General features: G+C 33.5%; 1 pseudogene; it reads left to right on the top strand.

Moving 5' to 3' along the window:
* The first annotated feature begins 10192 nt into the window (after positions 1 to 10192).
* Positions 10193 to 13276, top strand: LOC109020999 (annotated as a pseudogene).
* The last annotated feature ends 7238 nt before the right edge of the window (positions 13277 to 20514 follow it).

Genomic DNA, 20514 nt, shown 5'->3' on the forward strand with positions numbered 1-20514 from the left:
ATGTTATTTGGTCTGGAATTATACGTATGCTTATGTCAAACAGTAGGGCACAAGGGTTGATTTTAAGTAGAGTGACAAATTAAGGCTCAGGTAGTTGGAAAAAAATAATTTTAAATAAAAATTAAATTATTAATTAATATATGACGCATATTTGTAAAATATTACAAAATATTTTTTTTATAAAATATTATTAAAATATATAATATTATATTATTATTTTAACTTTAAGATCACTAGTCTAATATAGATTCATCTAACCAAAAGTTAAAAGCTATAGTCAAAACTTGGATTTTTAGCTAAAATTTGGACTTGGCAAGCTCATTGCCAATGCTCGACCTTTTTTTTCGTTCATTTATATTATAATAATATTTTATCTTCTATGGATTTTCGGTAGACTTTAACTTTGCGTTCATTTTAAATAAGAGATATTTAATTAGCTTCTAAGATTTGTTTTAATTATCTTTAAAAAAATAAAAGAGGAAATGACAAAAAAATTTAATAGAAAAAACTAGGCCCAAAAAAAAAAAAAAAATCAACGTGACCAATCTTAAGCAAGATTCTTTTATGCCCGTGGGAAAAAAAAAAAAAAGGAAATAGAAAAGCAAGATGGTTTCGTAATCTAGGTTGAAAAATACTCTAGCGGGATTATTTTTTTCAGTTGTGCTACAAAGCCTCCTTGTAATGCACGAAATAAACACGTGGATAAGTTAAGCTAAAGAAAAATAAAATAAAATTATAAAACAAAAGTAAAACAGAAAGGGTCATAGACTCATAATCCCTCCCTCACATGAGACTATGAGACTCCCTTTTCATTTGCGTTGCACTCCTCCAGCAGTAGTGAGAAGCCCATTTCCCAAATGAAGGTTCTTCATTAGGCCAGCACTATTGATTCGCCCATCGCCCAAAGGAAGCTGCCTAGCTATCGCATCTGACTTGAAATTATTCAAAGAGATTGGTTTTAATTTGTATTTAACTGGAATTTGTTTTTAAAATTGATTGAGCGTGCAGTGTGTTCCTCAAGTAGTGAAAGAATGGTTAAATGCACCTAAAGTTATTGTATTGCCAGGCTTTAGAAGAGGTTTGGATTCAAAATCCATTTCAATCCACCACAACTTATCTCATCTTGTCATTACAACTTTCTTAAATCTTCACATAAAATATAATAAATAATTTAATTTTTTCAAATCTCAAAATAACTTTTTCAAATTTTCACACTAAATATAATAAATAATTCAATTTTTATTTTACTATTCACAAATCATCTCAACTAATCTCGGAATCCAAACCTCTCCTTAGTAGATTTGGTAGGTTAAACCTAAAAATGTGATTGTGCTATTTTATTTGGAATAAATATAGATAGAGGTCACTATTGAAAGTATCTATTTTGCACACATGATGTGATATTATCTAGACCTCACATCTTCTCAAATGAGTGTTGGAAACAATCAACTAGAAGTAGTCATACAGTAAGTGCAAAATGTATACTGCTATAATGACTTCTCTATAGAATTACTCTTTTATTTTTCAGAATAAATCTTAGCATCAGCTTATTGTTTCGGATCAGCCGAGACACACCTTACGTGGAAAGTAAATTGTTTTCCCCTCCTCGCTATCGCACATTCCTGTCTCACCCATTTGAAATTCTTTGAGCCCTGTCGCCGTCCTCTTCCTCCGCCCCCCCTCGCCCATCCTCTGCAAAGTTGCCCCGATCATCTTGGTTGACGTTTGTGGAAATCTTGTGCCTTTTGTTTTCTTGAAATACCGATCATCATCATATTCTTATGGGTTTGAATTGATACATGGATATTTCTAACAAAATTTGGTCATTTTCTCTCGTTTTAATTCTCGCTTTATTGATGTTCCTGTGGATTATATACGAAATTAAGATATGGGCTTGATTGCATCATGGTGAATTTAATTTCTTCAACTGTACAAAAAGGATTTTGTTGTATTCTATATCATCTTCATCTGCATCACTGGTATCATCAGGAGTAGTAGTAACTGTCTAGCCATCACTAAAGATAGCCATCTCTAAATTGATTGGCATTCTAGAATGAAAATGGTAACCGTCTAGAACCAGGCAGCTTTGCCTTGAAAGCTAACTAGCACTGTACACTTATGCTGCATAAGGAAATTGTTTCTCTATTTGGATGCTTTCTGTATGGGTATCCTCGTAAACTTCAAAATCTAAGAAAATACAAGCTAGTGAACCTTTTGGTGAAGAGAGTTCGTGGCCCAGTCAAAATGTTGATGATGGCATGGACTAGAAAACAAAAATAGAAAGGAGTGACTTGCGGTTCTTGCTTGCCTAAATGGTACTACTATTTATTGAATGGAAGCCAAGAAGTATTTGAAATAACCTTCTAGATACAGGCGGCTTTGCCTTGAAAGCTAACCCCCACCCCCCGTGCCTAGTGTACACCTGTACACCATTAGGGAAATAAAAAGATGATAAATTCATTGCAACAGGTGCTTTAGGTTTGTGTCTTTATTGTATCAGGTGCTTTAGGTTCTAAAGTATGACAGATTTCTATGCATTTTCTTAACATAATGTCCATTCAATTACAGCGTTGCTTTCTCTTTGTCTAAGGTCTTAGAGTTGCATGGGATTTCACCCTGACATATATAGCATTGCTTTCTCTTGTAATCTCGAGAGCTCTTTTATATCAGATATCACAATTGACGATGTGAAAGAGGCTGCATTTGAACTCATTTCAAGTGTAAGAATCTCTGAAGTAGCTTCTACTGGTTTTTAATCTGCATCCATTATAATTTTATCTGTCATTCTTATTGCAGGGTCCTGTGCCCATTCACTCTAATCCATTACAATTTTGAAATAGACATTTCAATAACAACATAGCATCTTATTCTGAAAAGACCAACTGACACGAAAAGACTCAATGAACTCACCTTTCCTCTGAACTTGCATTATCAGAGTGATGCAGGATTCCTTTCTTATTATGTATTGGGTTGATACACATCCTAGAAGGCATGACAAACGTTCTGCAACAAGAAAGAGAAGTCAAAGACTAGATACTGACATAAAGAATTGTACATCAGAAAATCGAAATGTTGAGTTAGTAATGATTTCCAGAGGAAATGAATCAGTTCGAGCATTCCATATCATTGCAAATACAGAGTCAGAGAAAACTTTCAAAAAACCAGAATAACAACTTGGATAATATACAATACCATTTATAGAACCCCTCAACACTATCAAATTCCAAGAACGATAATCTCAGACTGACTATGTTCTAATAAACGATATAGACCCCAAACTTTGGAAAACCAGGAAAGGCCAAGTCTGCAACCACATGAAATTCAATCCGAATGGATAAGATAATTGATCTACAAATAAAATCGACTCAGTTCAAATCCTATTCTGACCACATCAAACCAATACGAATCACAAAGACTCACAAGACTTTATCATCTCTTTGGATTCCGAAACACGATTTCCCGTAATTTAACCGAACACCCTAAAGATGAATGAAAACTTAGCGAAAATTATGTTTTCCTGAATCCCAATAATGCTTGTTAATTGCATCTTTTCCAACATCTGTCTCAGGTACCAAATATCTTCATTTTCATAAACTCCAAAGCCAGCAACAAACACAAATCAAAGACAAATCCAAGTACCCAGGACTCGTGTATATATATATATACCTCTGGGGCACTGTGCATTACGCGTACAATATGAGAATGGTTTGTGAGTGAGCCTAATGTGAACCCAGTGCGCTCATAGCTCCAATACAAAAACTCCCCGATCCACCATTTTTGCACCAAAACTCTCTCAAAAGGAAAAGCCATCAACCCAGTGCGCTCATAGCTCCAATATTGACAGCAAGGACACAATGCCCTGACAAAATTATACCTTGTGAGATCGCAACAGGTTTCGAGAGCCGTCGGTGGGTGTCGCTGGGCCGAGGGATGGCCATTGCGGGGTGGCGCTGGGCAGGCGACGCGATGCGGGTGCTGGGGCGACGCGGGATGAGTAAATTCAAGGGGCGACAGAGGAGGAACGAGGGGCGGCGCAGGACAGAGGTATGGGCGGCGCTGGGTGGCGCTGGACCGAGTGATGGCCGTCGCGGGGTGGCGCTGGGCAGGAGGGGTAGGTGCTGGGCGACGCGGGATGTGCTTCTACGTGGGAATTTCGAATTGGATATTTGGGTAAAACGAGCATTAAAAAAAAAAAAAAAAAAAAAGGTCAGATATAGTATGTTACGGATCCGTAGAAGGACTCTTTTATTTTAAAATTATTTTACTTTTTAAATATAAGATTAAAAAAAAAATTATATTGGCATACTGAATAGAACAAATCAGAAGAAAAAACAACGAAAACAAAAGAACTCACATATGCGTCGCGGGGCCAACTCACATGTGCTGTTCCGTAGAAAAGTCTCGTAAGAATGAATGGCAAAATTGAAAAGTTTTTTGAATGAATTTTACTTCTCATTATCTCACATATTATATTTTTTTATTTATTATTTTTAATTTTATTCTTACTAAATTAATTAAATTTTTCTATTCATTATCTTTATACTACATACTTGTTAAAGGAAAAAAATAAAAAAATCATGTGTATTGTATAATATAAGAATAATTAATAGAATTTTTATGTTTGAATATATATTTTGTAAGAATAATTCTTATTTTGATTTTTATATTTAGATAATGATGGAATGAAAAATAATTAATGTTTTTGAATAATGTTTTATATTTAGAGTTAGAAATAATTAATTTTATTTTGAATAATGTTTTAGAAAAAAACTTAAAATATAAGAAAAATTAAACATGGACATCTTATCTAAAGTCTTTACTGACACGTCATATTTTGATCACATGTAAGCATCAAGAAAGAGACAAATACAATATGGAAAATGCTCCAACGGATTGGATCCCGAGATTCTACCGATTTCATTTTTTTTTACATAAGGAATTGTTTTTAAATTAATTTATAAATTTTTTAAAAATAGTTAAAGTGATTTAAAAAATATTTAAAAAAAACACATCCAAAAATAAAAAATGATTTTACGTGAAAACTGTCAGACCCACCGTCGGGGGCCCCATACATTATTGTATATTATCTTTGTGTAATAATCATATATATATGTTGAATTTTCTGATTGCAACCCATTTGTGGAAAAAATGAATCTATCTAGAATCCGGCCAATAGATGAAGGAGTTGCTATGATCCGTTGAATATAGCTTTTCCTAACAACAATTCTACTCATCAAAATAATTAAATAGATAAAATTCTAACCACGGTCCCACTCCTGAAAAATTATATGACATCATGATAGACATTAAAAAAACAAAGCAGTTTCTCCATGTTCCCTAACTACTACAGAATTTCAGTTGATCTCCTTTTCCCCTTCAAAGATAAGACTACACCTATAAATTCTTCCAAAACCAAAAAAAAATAAAAAATCCTATTAAATCAATTTTTTTATTTTAAAAAAATTAAAATATGAAATCACCATTTCTCAAAAAATCTTGAGCTAAAGGGTATATTTACATTTTATTATTTATTTTATATTTTAATACTTTTCCTTAATGATTAGTGGATCCAAATTATTAAATACTCCATTCTGGATTGCAAGGTCGATAACGACACAAGACAGAGGGAGATGGATAGTTCCATCGTAGGAAACCAAACACACGATAGTTCCAACTGCCAACCCCACGGAACGTATCATCTCAACAAAGCCGCTTGACTAAACTTGCAATTATTGGTCAATGAATTCCCTTTCCACGAAAAATTAGCGATGTTACGATCTTTCAATTTTTCTTGATTTGAAGTTTTAACGTTCCACCAGAGGCGATATGTTTCTTTATATGCATATCTAAAATTATATTTTTTAGAGATTGATTTTACAAAAAATTATATATTAAATTATACATTTTTGAGCTAAATAATAATAAAATATTATTATTTTATTATAATTTATTTTTTTCTAAAATTTTTTTCCAGATTTTATTTTTCCGTTGGTATTGAGAGAAAGAGCAAAGAGAAATAAATGTTTCAAGAGAGGATTTGTTTCCAGTTGGTGTCAAGAGAGAGATGGGGAGGAGAGAGAGAAAAAAGTAGTACTAAAATAAGATTTAGAGAGTGAACACTTCAAATTTGTAGAAATATTATTTATAGCTATGTAAATTTTTAGATATGCCTAATCTAATACAGTCTAATTTAAGGTCATATTATACAAATATATAGATGCATAATCTAATGCTAATGCTAACCTCCAAAAAAAAAAACAAAATCATTATTATTTAAATTCAAATAAAATTTGATAAAAAATAATATTCATCCTAAAAGATTAAAAACTTCTTCAAATCTTTTAAAAATACGGAAATCTTCTTCTAATCCCATATAAAGTTCTTAGGTCTGCTTAAAAGTATGAAAAAAAAACGGTTTCTATATATTTTTTTAAATTCATGATTTTTGCAATAAAAATATAAAAATAAGTATACATACAAAAGGACAAAAAAAAAAAAAAACCGAAAATTTAAAAACTTGGAAATATGAGCTAAAAATATACAATCTAAAAAATATTTGTGTTGTCCAGATAACTAACACAAGAGGGAGGCGAATTGGATTTGATTTAAAAATCTACAATTATAAACCAAATACACAATATAAAATATGAACAAAATATGAAGCAGCAGTAAATATAAAGAGTAATGGTAAGAGGAAGCAAATTCAGTATTTTAACGAGATTCAGCCTCACTGCCTACGTCCTTGCCACAAACTATCCCTTTAGAATTTTTAAATTTACTATCCAATTTTCTTTAGGTGGAGATAGAAACATATTACACTTTTGAGCAGTACGGTTACAACGAATCTATGTAGAACACTCTCTACACTTGCAATCACCTTAGAGCACTAGTATTGAACTCATGAAATTCATCTTCAAATTTTAATGAGAAGTACATGTTTTTTATATATCTAAAACTTCCTTATTAATAACTACATATTAGATTAGCTATTAAATTCATTAAAATAATAATATAATATTATTTTTTTAATAATATTTTTTTTTTCATATTTTATAATTACAAAATTTTCTCCTTTTATAAATATATCTCTGGGTGTTTCTCCTTCATTCGTCTCGTTCATAAATGATTCCGGGAAGATCTTTTCTATCTCCTGCAATAACCAATTACTTGTAAATGAAAACATTTAGAAAGGGGAGACCATGCAATATATCCATGATCGACCAGAAAAAAAAGAAGTTGACATGATATTTAAGTACACCCGCACGTACGTACTTGAAACCACAATAACTCTCGTCGGATTTGAAGTTGAAGGGCCGGTCCTGAGACGATATTTAGACGATATTGTAAGATGACAATCAATCATCTTATAAAAATTTAAATTTTTAATTTTTAATATTTAAACATGTCATGCACATATGAAAAATACAATTTGATACTTTATGAAAAAATATTAATTTTAAGTTTTAATCTAATTTCGAATTTTATCAAGAGATGTACAAAATTACTTTAAGAGTTTTATTTGTAAGTTTGTTCAATTTCTTGCTCATGCTTGATTCGTTGATATATTTGGTTTCATTGTGTAGACAATTTGAATTTGAAACTCCTGGTTATTATCAAAATCTATATGTAGATATATAATTATATGAAATTTGAAACCTTAGATTTAACAATTTATTATAAATTGAAGGAATATGAAATTAAATTACGTCTATAATGTATTTTCTTATAATTATAAACAATAAAGTGTATAATATATACGTAGGCATGCACATAGGCATGAATGCAAGCATTGTGGTCATTGCATAGATCAATATGGCCCCCCAAAATAGAATTTCTGGTTCCGCCACCGACTAGACACCCATAGATCAATATGGCCTACTTTGATCTAAATACTTCTGTGATATATAGTCGTAACCCTATTCATGTGGTATGCGTTTATTGGAGATAGGACCCCCGGCCCGTAAATTCCTCCATCCATCGGTATTAACAGAAATCATATTGACCAACAAGAGATAGTAACGTGGCAAGTTGATTTTTTTACAAAATGATTTTAATTAAATGCTTTTTAAAAAAATAATTATATTTATATAATAAAAAACTAGTTTTTGAATTTTTAAAAACTTTTTAAAAAAACAAAAAAAAAATCGAGATTTATCTTGGTGGTTGGTGGCACCATAATTGTTTTTTAAATTAATTCTATATTAAAGTTTGGGAAATAAATAGAAAATTTATTTGAATTTATATTTTTTAATAATAATTTTTATGTTGATTTTATGTATAGATAATAATTAAATAATGATTAAATAAAGTATCTAAATGACATATTTTTCAAATTTAAAGATATTTAATTTGATTTCGAATAATATTTAAAAATAAAATAAAAAATTTGAAAAAGCCTTTTGTATGTGGGGTCTTAACTGATGGATGGGCTACCGCCGGTGACAAACGTCATATTTTTATAATGCCATGATAGCATCAAGAAAGATGCAAATACATCATTGTATTTTTTTTCTTTGTGTAATAATCATAATGATTAAATGAAAAGATTTTTTTTATTTTATGTTGTATAAAAATTTAAAAAAAAAAAAGGAATTTTATTTTGTAACATTGAATGATATATATAACATTGAATTGAAAAGCATATTGTTTGCATTCTCTTTAGTGGTGGTTGAATGGTGGGGTGGCCAGTCCCAATCTGTTATAGTATTTGCTAAGCATAATTATAAGTTTATCTCACTAATTAGTAATTATACTATATTATTTATTACTAGCAGATAATATTAATTAGTAGATAACTATATACATATTTTTATATCAAAATATCACAATATATAAGGTAATCTTATCCTGAGTCTTCACTGATGGGCTCCTGCTGAGGACCAACGTCATATTTTTATAATCATATAAATATATATGTATGTTGATTTTTCTGTCCCAAGCAGTTGATCCATACATTATTGTATATGATCTTTGTGGAAAGCATTGTCCATTGACTAAAGGGATCATCGCAGATCAGCAATTCAACAACATCCAAAGCAATTCAAAACAAAAATACCACAAAGTCCATTTTTTTGGTCAAAAAGGGAGAGATGGATAGTTCTTAGCCTCTTGGTTCAAGTGACTAGAAGAACAAAATACCACAAAGTCCATTTTTTGGGTCAAAACAAGGATGGTTCGTAGGAAACTAGCCTCTTGGTTCTGAACATATGACTAAATCTACTAATCTTGTTTTAAAAATGATTTTTTTTCCTTTAAGAATCCCCTGTTCTTTAAAAATGAGCAAGTCAATAATGTACACTCATATTTTTATAAATGACATGTTAGCATCAGGAAAATGTCAAATACATTATCGATTTACTTTATCTTATCGGTAGAAACTGTAATTTTACTAATTTTTTAAAATAATGTATAAAATAATAAATAAATAAAAGATAATTTTACACTTTTATTGGTGGAAACTGTCAGGACCCACTCTCTGGACAAAGCAGTTCCATACATTATTGTATGTTATTTTTGTGTTATAATATATATATATGTTGATTTTTCTGATTGCAACGGCCAGTTCAGGGGGTTTGTTGTAAGCATTGTCCCTTGACTAAAGGGATCAGATGAGCAGCTAGCACATCTAGTCAGTCGATGCTTGACTGCATGCATGAGTGGGAGTGGGAGAAAGTGCGTATACAATCAACAAACTCAACATCATCGTAAGCAAGTCAAAGTCTACCAACAGAACTGAGGTAACATCCTATGATCATCCTATGCACGTCTACGTTATTAATATTCATGAGAACTGCGACTTTAAAACTACGTACTTTAATTAAGAATAATTGTGAAGAACTCACGGATTGTCAGTAATATACCCATTTTTATTTGGAAAAATCCAAATCCATTATGGGCAAAAGAAGCTACGTACTTTAATTTCCTTTTTTTTATTTCCATTTGTTTCTGTTGTAGCGTGCATGGTCAATGGAATGCAGGAATATTCAGAAAGAAGCTTCCCCCCCTCTTTCGGTGGAAAATTTTCAGATGCGACAGCCTTTGAATTTTCCTTGCTTTCATGTTTGAACGGCCCACCATTGGATATCTATTCTTCAAATCTTTCTCGAGTTTTCATCTATTTATTAGCTCATCGTTGAGATCAGAATTCACACCAGACCAAAAACCAGAGCCAGAAGAACTCAAACCTCCTGTAATGGCGAAAGCAGCACCAATATTTATCCATTTCTCTTTCTACATCACATTTTTCCTCTTTCTCACCCATGCAAACTCTCAGGCTCAAGAGCAAGGAATCCTACTAAACCTCAAACAACTCTGGGGAAACCCAAAATCTCTCAGACACTGGATTCCAACAAACTCCTCCACCCATTGTTTTTGACCTGAGATCACTTGCTCCAACAACTCTATCATCGGATTATCCTTCAGAGATTACAACATCAATGGAACAATCCCACCCTTCATTTGCAACCTCAAGAACCTCACAACATTTGATGTTTATAACAACAGTTTCCACTCAACGGAGTTCCCGAGAGCTCTCTACAACTGTTCGAAGCTGGAAATTCTTGACCTCTCCCAGAACTACTTTTATGGTGCAATCCCTGATGACATTCACCACATGTCTCGGCTTCGAGAGCTCGACCTCGGAGACAACAACTTCGACGGTAACATATCAGCATCTATCGGGCAATTGACAGAACTGAGGAAACTCATGCTTGTCCAGTGTCTGTTTACAGGTTCTCTCCCGCCAGAAATTGGAAACCTGTCCAACCTCGAGGAACTAGGATTGGCCTATAATTCTAAGATGATGCCAATGTTGCCTTCGGAGTTCGGAAAGTTGAAGAATCTAAATTTTTTATGGATGGCCGGGACGAATTTGATCGGGGAAATCCCAAACACGATCGGAGAAATGGCAGCTCTGGAGTATTTGGATTTGTCACAAAATAACTTGACCGGGAAGATCCCAAACAGTTTGTTTATGCCAAACAATCTAACGATTGTTTACCTTTACAAAAATAAATTGTCCGGAGAGATTCCTCAGGTGGTCAAGGCTTTGAACCTCAATTTCATCGATCTCTCGGAAAATAATTTGATAGGGACAATTCCCGATGATTTTGGAAAGCTCAAAAATTTGACGGGTTTGGCCTTGTTTTTCAATCAACTATCTGGAAAAATCCCAAATAGCATTGGTCATCTTCCGAAGCTGATAAATCTCAAATTATTTAACAATAATTTTTCAGGAACTTTGCCTCCAGAATTTGGGAGGTATTCTATGCTGGAAGAGTTTCAGGTTTCAACCAACAAGCTTACAGGCCAGTTGCCAAAACACTTGTGTGACAATGAGAAGTTGGTGGGAGTGGTAGCTTTTGAAAACCAGCTCGTTGGAGAGTTGCCCAAGTCGCTTGGAAATTGCTCCAGTTTGGAATTTGTCAAGATATACAAAAATGGGTTTTCTGGGAATATTCCAAGTGGTCTTTGGACATCATCGAATCTGAAAACATTGATGCTAAGTGATAATTCTTTTACAGGCGAGCTTCCTGAGACATTGGGATGGAATCTTTCACGATTGGAGATGAATAACAATAGGTTTTCGGGTAAAATTCCACAGGGAGTGTCTTATTGGAGGAATTTGTTGGTTCTCATGGCTAGTAATAACCATTTCAACGGCACGATTCCTCGAGATCTTTCTCGTTTGAAAACTCTTTTGCTTGATCGAAACCGACTTTCGGGCTCCCTTCCATCAGATATTCATTCATGGAAATCGCTGAGTACCCTAAACCTCAGCCGAAATGCAATCTCCGGACAAATTCCAGAGGAACTTGGTTGCTTACCAAGCCTTACTCAATTGGACTTGTCAGAAAACCAGTTGTCTGGCCTAATTCCATCAAAACTTGGCCTCTTGAAGCCCACTTTACTCAATCTGTCTTCAAATCATCTCACTGGAAGCATCCCAAGTGAATTCGAGAATGATGCATATGCCTACAGCTTCTTGAACAATCCTGATCTTTGTGCTAGTAGACCATCTCGATCCTTTTACCTCAAGAACTGTAGTTCGCGCCGCCAAAAGTCGAGCAAAACTTCTTACAAATTAATTGCTTGGACCATAGGTTTGGTGGTAGCAGTTCTTCTAGGTTTATTTATTTCATTCTTTGTGATCATAAATTACAAAAAAAGAAAGCATGGATTGAATTTGACATGGAAGCTCGTCGCATTCCACAAGCTGAATTTCACAGAATCAGACATTTTGTTAGGATTGACAGAAAATAACTTGATTGGTTCTGGTGGATCAGGTCAAGTATATCGTGTTGTAATTCATCATACAGGTGATAGTGTTGCTGTGAAGAAGATTTGCAATAACAGAAAGCTAGAAGAACAGCTTGAAAAAGAATTTCTGGCAGAAGTCAAAATACTTGGTTTAATTCGACATGCCAACATAGTGAAGTTGCTCTGTTGTATCTCCAATGATAATTCAAAATTTCTTGTCTACAAGTATCTGGATAACCGTAGCTTGGATTGCTGGCTGCATAGGAAAAGTAGAGCAACAACATTTTCAAGTTCAGTCAGTCATGTTGTCTTGGATTGGCCTAAGAGGTTGCATATAGCAGTTGGAGCTGCCCAGGGGCTCTCCTATATGCACCATGACTGCTCACCACCCATTGTTCATCGAGATGTGAAGTCAAGCAACATCCTTTTAGATCTCAATTTCAATGCACAAATAGCTGATTTTGGTCTAGCAAAGATGTTGGTCAAGGATGGAGAACTGGCTACAATGTCAGCCCTGGCTGGCACTTTTGGCTACATAGCTCCAGGTGTGTGACAATATAGATTTCCAAGTTTCCTTTTATTGATTATGTTTTCCTCTTTTTCCATCACCAGAAGTTTGGCTTAACTTGTATTGCTGAATTGAAATGCAGAGTATGCTCGCACGGGAAGAATTAATGAGAAGATCGATGTTTACAGCTTCGGGGTTATCCTTCTGGAACTGACAACCGGAAGGAAAGCCATTGATATTGATGGTGATGAACGCACATCCTTAGCTGAATGGGCATTAAGATACATTCAAGATGGAAAACCGATAGGTGATGTCTTGGATGAAGAGGTCAAAGAACCCTGTCACTTGAATGAAATGTGCCATGTTTTCAAACTTGGACTGTATTGTACTAGCGCACAGCCTTCTACCAGGCCATCCATGAAAAATGTTCTTAAGGTTTTGCTCCAACACAGCCAACCAGTCATAAATGGAGAGCAGAATGCGGCAACTGAGATGTTTGTCCCTTCCTAAGGAATTCAAAGCCAAATGAGGATGTTGAGCATTGTTCAAGAGAAATAAAAGACTAGATCCTCTATGGTTACTAAAAAGAATTCAATGGTGAAGTTATTACCATTAAGACTGTGTTTGATAAGTGGCGTAGTCTCAGGCCTCAGACTACTTCGCTACTATTCTCTACTATTTACAAGCATTCACTACTAGTTACAACTTATTTACTGCTTTTTCACCACGATTCGCTACTTTTTCAATAGTTAAGGTTTCAAGAACTCTAAAATGTATTGTATTGTATTGGATTGCATATTGTATGATGTTGTTAGATTAGCTAATACGTGAGAACAAATAGGTCAACTTTCTTAGTGATAGCAAGTCTACACCACTTTTAAAAGAGATCTTTTCCATAAATGAGGGCTGACAATTGTATCTTATTGCAAAGACAATAGACATGATTGATATTATCATTAATTTGCACATAGAAAATATAGAAAATTATTTTTATTGTAATTTACACCTATCAAGACTTTTTTACCATCTGCTTCACGATATTTTTAATGGGAAATTTTTAAAACCCTTTCAAGCCATTACAATACACAAAGGGTACACATTAGAATCTACATTTAATTAAAATGACAAATACAAAAGTCGATATCCTAAATAATTCCCCCTTCCGTCTCCCCAATATGTCACCACAAAAGAACGGCCAAAACCAGAGATTCTTTACACAAGAGATAATCACTCTTCTTAAACTGGTTTGTAAGGTCGATCACCTGGACAAAGATCTTGTTAGTAGACTTACGAACTTAAAAGTAGTATTTCTTATAACTGAAACAATTGAAGGTACTTTCTTCCTGCAAAAAGTAACAGCAATTTGGTTCATTTTGTTGATGTCCAAATGTGAATAAGAGTAATGTTAAATACAAACACATAACGTATAAAATTTTAGAAAAAAAGTGAAAATTTTCAAGTGGGTCTCACTTTTTTTTATCAAAAGGCTTACTCGAGAGGTGCACAACTTAAGCTTGTACAAATCATTTTCCAAATATTCCACATTTCTGATATACACATCCTGTTTTATTTGCAATGAAAACAGGGAATGCTCTGTCAAAGTGATTCCTGAAAGAACAGTTAACATACCCCATTTTATTTCATAATTCAGTACAAGTGCACTTAAAATATGCCAATACCAACAAAATACAACACCATCACAAAAGCAGCAGAATTAGAGGCTGCAGCATGTAAGCTTGAGCCCTACTTACCTGCCAAATATGATTCACTGTTCTATAATATGCTCTACAAGACCATAAATTAAGGTTTTGCTGGCATGACCTCTTGAACTAGGAGCAAAGCCAAGCTCCGAGTGATCCGGAATGGTGAAAAAGGGAGAAACAAGAAATATACAAATAATAATAATAATAATGAAAATGTCACACTTCTCCATCTACCTTGGCTCTGACATTTTTTCATGATTCCTCCACCCCAAGGTATTGGGATTGAGAGGCAACAAGGAGGGTAGCTTCAGTGCCGTAGCCATCATTGGAGTGCTCAACGGAGACGTTCTCAACAACTTCCTCTCCCAATAACTCCTTGAGTGTACTCTCCAAACATGTCCTGAATTCAGTGTAGTGCTCATACAACCCTCCATCGATCCCTATAACCGACTTTTGTTTCTCTCCATCCCTGATCGTGTCCCTACCCAATTTCTTGAGGATACCAAAGATCCCAGTAGTGTATAGGCGGGCTTCACGTGAGGCAACAATGTCACAAAGCTCTACAATGACTTTTCTCATTTTCAGAGAGGTATTAGATATCTAACAAAGAAAAAAATTAAAGTATAAGAAAACCCATTGAATTAGGAAAAGATCTGTGTTTTGATTAAAATTTCCTCCAAAACACCAAACTAAACATAAGAATTCCTCTCTGGAAAAAGCATTACACAAAAGATTGAGTTATTTTGAATCATTTCTGCTTTTCTTCTTCTAACACAAACAAATACATGTACAAAGAAAAATGACTCATTTGTACACATCTAGTTGTGCTTGGAATGCGCCTTTTACAATTTTTATAAAATTCTTATTACTTATCGAAAAAAAGAAAAATGAAACTGATTTCTTATTACTCTCAGATCTGAAGACTTGTCATGATGCATTGCAGACATGTCAGGAGTTCTGCATATTTTACATCAACAATGTAAAATCTCTAAAAGTTGTTGCCCAACACAACCCACGACATGCAAATGCAAAGAAATCTTAAGCAGTAAAACTTACACAAACTACACCACAACAATTCAATTTATAAGAGATACGAGTTAAACAAATAAACATCTCAAATCATAGTAAAAAAAGAAACAAATCAGGGGTGAAAAACACATGAAACATTGGAATACTTGTACACTATCTTAACTTTAATTAGAAGCAACTTTTTTTGGGAAATTGACTTATCTATTGCCCTCTTATTTTTCTTACGAGTAATGCTACATACAAGCCTCAGGCATGCAAGCCCTTTACAAAAAGTGGTCCCCACCAGGTAGCAAAATTTTCCCTTATCAGCCCTATGCTCCATGGTAGCAGCACTCAGAACACTCGGCGACAATAAAAAAACAAAGACTCCAAAACATCCTAACAAACCGTTAATAATTAGATGATAAGATCGAATTACCTTTGGGGTGCCAAATATTTGAAGTTGGAATAGGCAGTTGGGTTTGAGTTTTTTTAGCAACACCAGTACCAACTTGCTAAAAATAAAACGAAAAAAAGCAGATACATAAAAAAAAGATTGGATAAAAAAATTCACTTGAAGAAAAATATATTTTGCCAAATTCAACTAAATGGCAAATGCATACATTACAAAAATTAATAAATAATGTAAAGTTTGTGTACAAAGTTGGGGAGAAAAAGAATGAAAAAATGGTAAGTTTTAAATAGGTTGAGAAATTTAAGCAAATTTGGCATGTTCGCTGAGAGTGAGCGGGTGGTTTGGTCATTGACATAAGTTGATATCGACAAGAATACGAGGACTAAATTAGGAGGATTGTATGTAGCAGAACTCTTAGGATTGGATAGGCTCAGGGTCACTAAAAGATAGTCCAAGAATCTACGTGGCATGAGATTGATTATAAAACTAAGGTTAACATCCTATCTCAAATGTTAGGTTAATTCGAGTCAAGTCTTTGTTTTTTCCTCTTCAAATCAACTTGAGTCAAGTCAAGTCAAGAAAAATTATCCTAATTTCATCAACAATAAATGTTTGCCATTCTTTCCATTATAAAATTACGAGAAATGGTAGACACACCGACATTTTGTACCGATATTTTGTACATCATTTTTTTAATTTATTTTTACTTAATGATTAAGGAAGTATTTTTTTAATAATTTTGTAATTTTTTATTTTAAAAAATATTTAAATAGATTTAAAAATGTTTGAAAAAAAAATTACACCATTCGGTAGAAAAAATCGTTAGAACTGTCTATTTGTGGGTGTAGCATCACCCATTAATGGGTGATTCTTTAAGAGTCTTTAAGAATAAACAAATAGGCTGCAGATTAGGTTTTTGATACATAATATTACATTTTCCTCATTAGTTTGAAAGGGTTTTGTCACGTTTGGTTTACTTGATTTTCAGGAAAAAAATGAGAATATTTGATAAATTTCCTAGATATAATATTAATAAGTTTTGTTAAAGGAGAGAGAATTTTGTAGGGCTGAAAATCGAGTTGGTCGTTTTGAGTTTTGCCCAAAATTGAAACTGATCGACCAATGATTTTACATAGGAAAGACTGGCCGAAACCGACTGATGTAGAGGGGAAACTGTCCAGAACAGTTTGGGCTCCCTCTTTTGGGCTTTTTTTGTCGAATTAAAGATCCTTTTGGACTAATTTTTTTTCATTGTTTTCAAATCCGAATTTATCAAGTTTTTAAAACTCATTTTCAATAGTCAAGCTTCATTTTTATTTTAATCTCATTTGTAATATTAGCCTTAGGTTAAAAAAAATTAATTAGCAATAGTAAAATAGTACTGCAATGATGGCGTAAGTACTAAGTATATACTATTATACTAATTACTAGATAATTTAAAAAAATAAAAACTCCACTAGATGTTTAATACATATTACAAATAAAAATAAATTGTCCCTAAGCAACAATGCAACTAAAAAATATAAGATAAATAAATTGCAACAATTATTGATCTTTTCATCTTCAATCTTCAATTTTCAATGGTTGTGACGTCTGATTGTGCTCCCAATTCTATATAGAAACATTAATAAGATTAAAATATCAAATATTAGGGAATTTGAATGATGAAAAATACTAAAATTAATTTGTAAAAGCAAATGAATATTGAATAATCAAAACATTACTAGATTCTACCTCTTCATCATATTTATGGGTTACAAGATACTAAAACAGTGTTTGCACTGTTTGGATCTCTCTCAAATAATCTCCCAAGTTAATGGTTGGTCCATCCGAATAAACATCAATTGGAGTTTACATGAATCCATTAACATTTTAAAATTGGAATACATAATTAATTACAAAACACAAAAAATTAAAAAAAAAAACAAAGAATAAACATAAACACAATTACACACTAGCTAGTTTGCAACATGGCAAACATCACAAATCTAAAAATCTAATCTAGATTTTAGCTCGCTCATCTTTCAAAAATTTATTTCAAAATAATTTTACAACACGTACAATTGCCAATTAGATATTTTTTGCATTCTTGGATCATTGTTCATGGTCTCAAGAATTTGATTCAAAATTTTTAAAATTCCTGTACATACAAAGATAAATCATTTAGACATAAAATAATATGAAAAATAATTATCAAACATGAAGAAAACATCAAAACCGATCTTGTTACAAATTAAAACGCAAAAAGAAAAAGAAAAATGCTAGATCAGATATTCACAAATCATTATGTGAAAATTGACAACCTAAAAAAACGATAGTCACCAGTAAAAAGGAGAAAACTAAGAGGGGAAGAGGGAAGTTGAAACTCGGAGAGATGAGAGAAGTTTAGGAGAGGAGAAATGAGAGAGCTTGGGGAGATGAGGGACAAGAGAGATCAAAGAGATGAGCGACCTGTGGGCGTTTAACGAGTGATGTGAATGCCGTGAATGAGGAGGGGAGCGGCAGGCTGCAAGGCTATGTGTGAGTGAACTGAAGAAGAATATGGAAGAATGAGAGGGAGGGGAAGGGGTGGGAGTATTAAAATTTAAATTGAAACAACGTCATTTCATATAATTGTTTTCTAAAATGTTTGGTGTAAAACGATGCCGTCGTTTTATGCACAAATAATTTAAATATATATATTATTGGCCAATTCCGTGGTTTGAACTAGATTCAAATCGGGATCGAACCGGCCAACGTCGGTTTTAAATTTTTAATATGTTCCTACTACTTGCTGTTCAATTCTCTCCCCGTTTTGGCCAGTTTCGGACTCCGGCAGCCAATTTGTGTCGGTGACGGCAGGCTTGGCCGGTTTATGTATACCCTTGAATTTTGAATACTTCTTTTTATATTAGCTTTGTATTAGAATTTGTAAAAGGAAAAATTCTAAGAAACAATCCTGGGTGCGTTAGTCCCGAGGTGCACCTAAGGTGCTCCGACTATTAGGGTGAAGTCAAAATGTCTGAACTCATGTTAAGAATATTTTTGGAAGCCAAAAAACCTAAACTCATGTTATAGGTGTTTTTGGAAGAAGCACCAGAAATTTTGAAGATTAGTAATTCACAATTTATATACAACTTTAAATATAATAATATTTTTTATTAGATTCAAACCCATCAAATCAAAATAAAAATAAAAATATCTTTAGATGCCTTTTATTTCAGTGATTTATTAGATATTTTTAATTTTTTTTTTATATGGAAACTTGAGCATTTGTTGTGTTCCTTTCAGAAGTGGACGAAAATCTCAATGTTGGAAGATCTTCACGTAGTGGCATGAGTTTTCCTTTCCTTCTAGATTGCAAAAGAAACAAAAACATGAGACATTTGCCTGGTTTTTGGACTCTATACTTACTGGGTTAGTTTTATTTTAGAATAAATCTTAGTATCAACCTACTGTTTCGGATCAAACGAGACACACCTTACGTGGAAAGTAATTTGTTTTTCAATTCTGCTACGGGTAGTCATTCTCGTGCACACTTCGTGCACCCCCTGCTAACTTGGAGGGTAATGTTGTCAATTTGAGTTACTTTAAGGATTCCAGACTCTAGAGGCCTTCGTCTTTCCTGCTCAACATGAACCAAGAAGGCAGATACACGATACCCAGCCACCTCTCATCTTCGCCATTGGCACTGCTCCGCACTGGCACATCTCCGCCACTATTACGTCTGGGCACGACTCTTGCCACCGACATGTTTGGGCACCTCGAATTTGGGTTTTGTAGTCATCAAAATGAGGCAAACAAATGATAATCCCTCAAAAGATGAAATAATTTTATTTTTTAAGATATTGGTTTTAAAAAATGAAAAAAGATAATGTAATGTATACTAGTATTTGGTGGATGTTGAATTCATGACTTATCCTCCCCTACATTCTTATGGGTAGAGAAAATGTCATTTGAGAATTCTGTGATTCTCTTTCTCATTTCATCATACATCTCATGTGCATTCTATTTACCCATCGCAGAAACAATCATCCATTTCCATATCATTTTCTTGTTACAACATAGGAGGGCGGAGAGCAGATTTGTAACCATCCCCATACCCAAACATCCTAATCAATCTAAATTAAATTATAAAATCACACACGAAGGAGAGATATTGAAATATATATATACTGCAGGGGAAAAACTCTGGAAGCTTCAGCTTTTGTATCTGGACGAAGGAGGGTAGATGGAGTGGGTTCGCCTTCTGTCGTGGGATGGAGTGGATTCAGTGAGAATTGCTTTCTAGCGTCTCCATTCATGAATGAACTGAGGGTGAGGAGGGAACTATGGGTTTCAACTTCGACGAGGGGGGAATTTCAGGAACGAGGCTTCAACACACCGTTTCAAGAAATTTTTAATTTTGTCTTTCAACTTTTACCAATCTGCACCGTTTCATTTAATATCCTTATATGTCAGAAGGATTGCTTTTGTTTTCGTTGTTTTTTCTTCTAACTTGTTCTATTCAGTATGCCAATATAATTTTTTTTAATCTTATATGCGGATCAGTAAATGTTAACGAGGGCTCGTTTGTTTTCAGAGATAAGATGAGATGAGATGAATTAAAGTTAAAAAGTTGAATAAAATATTGTTAAAGTATA

The sequence above is a fragment of the Juglans regia genome, chromosome 1, assembly GCF_001411555.2.
Source record: "Juglans regia cultivar Chandler chromosome 1, Walnut 2.0, whole genome shotgun sequence".
Lineage (NCBI taxonomy): Eukaryota > Viridiplantae > Streptophyta > Magnoliopsida > Fagales > Juglandaceae > Juglans > Juglans regia.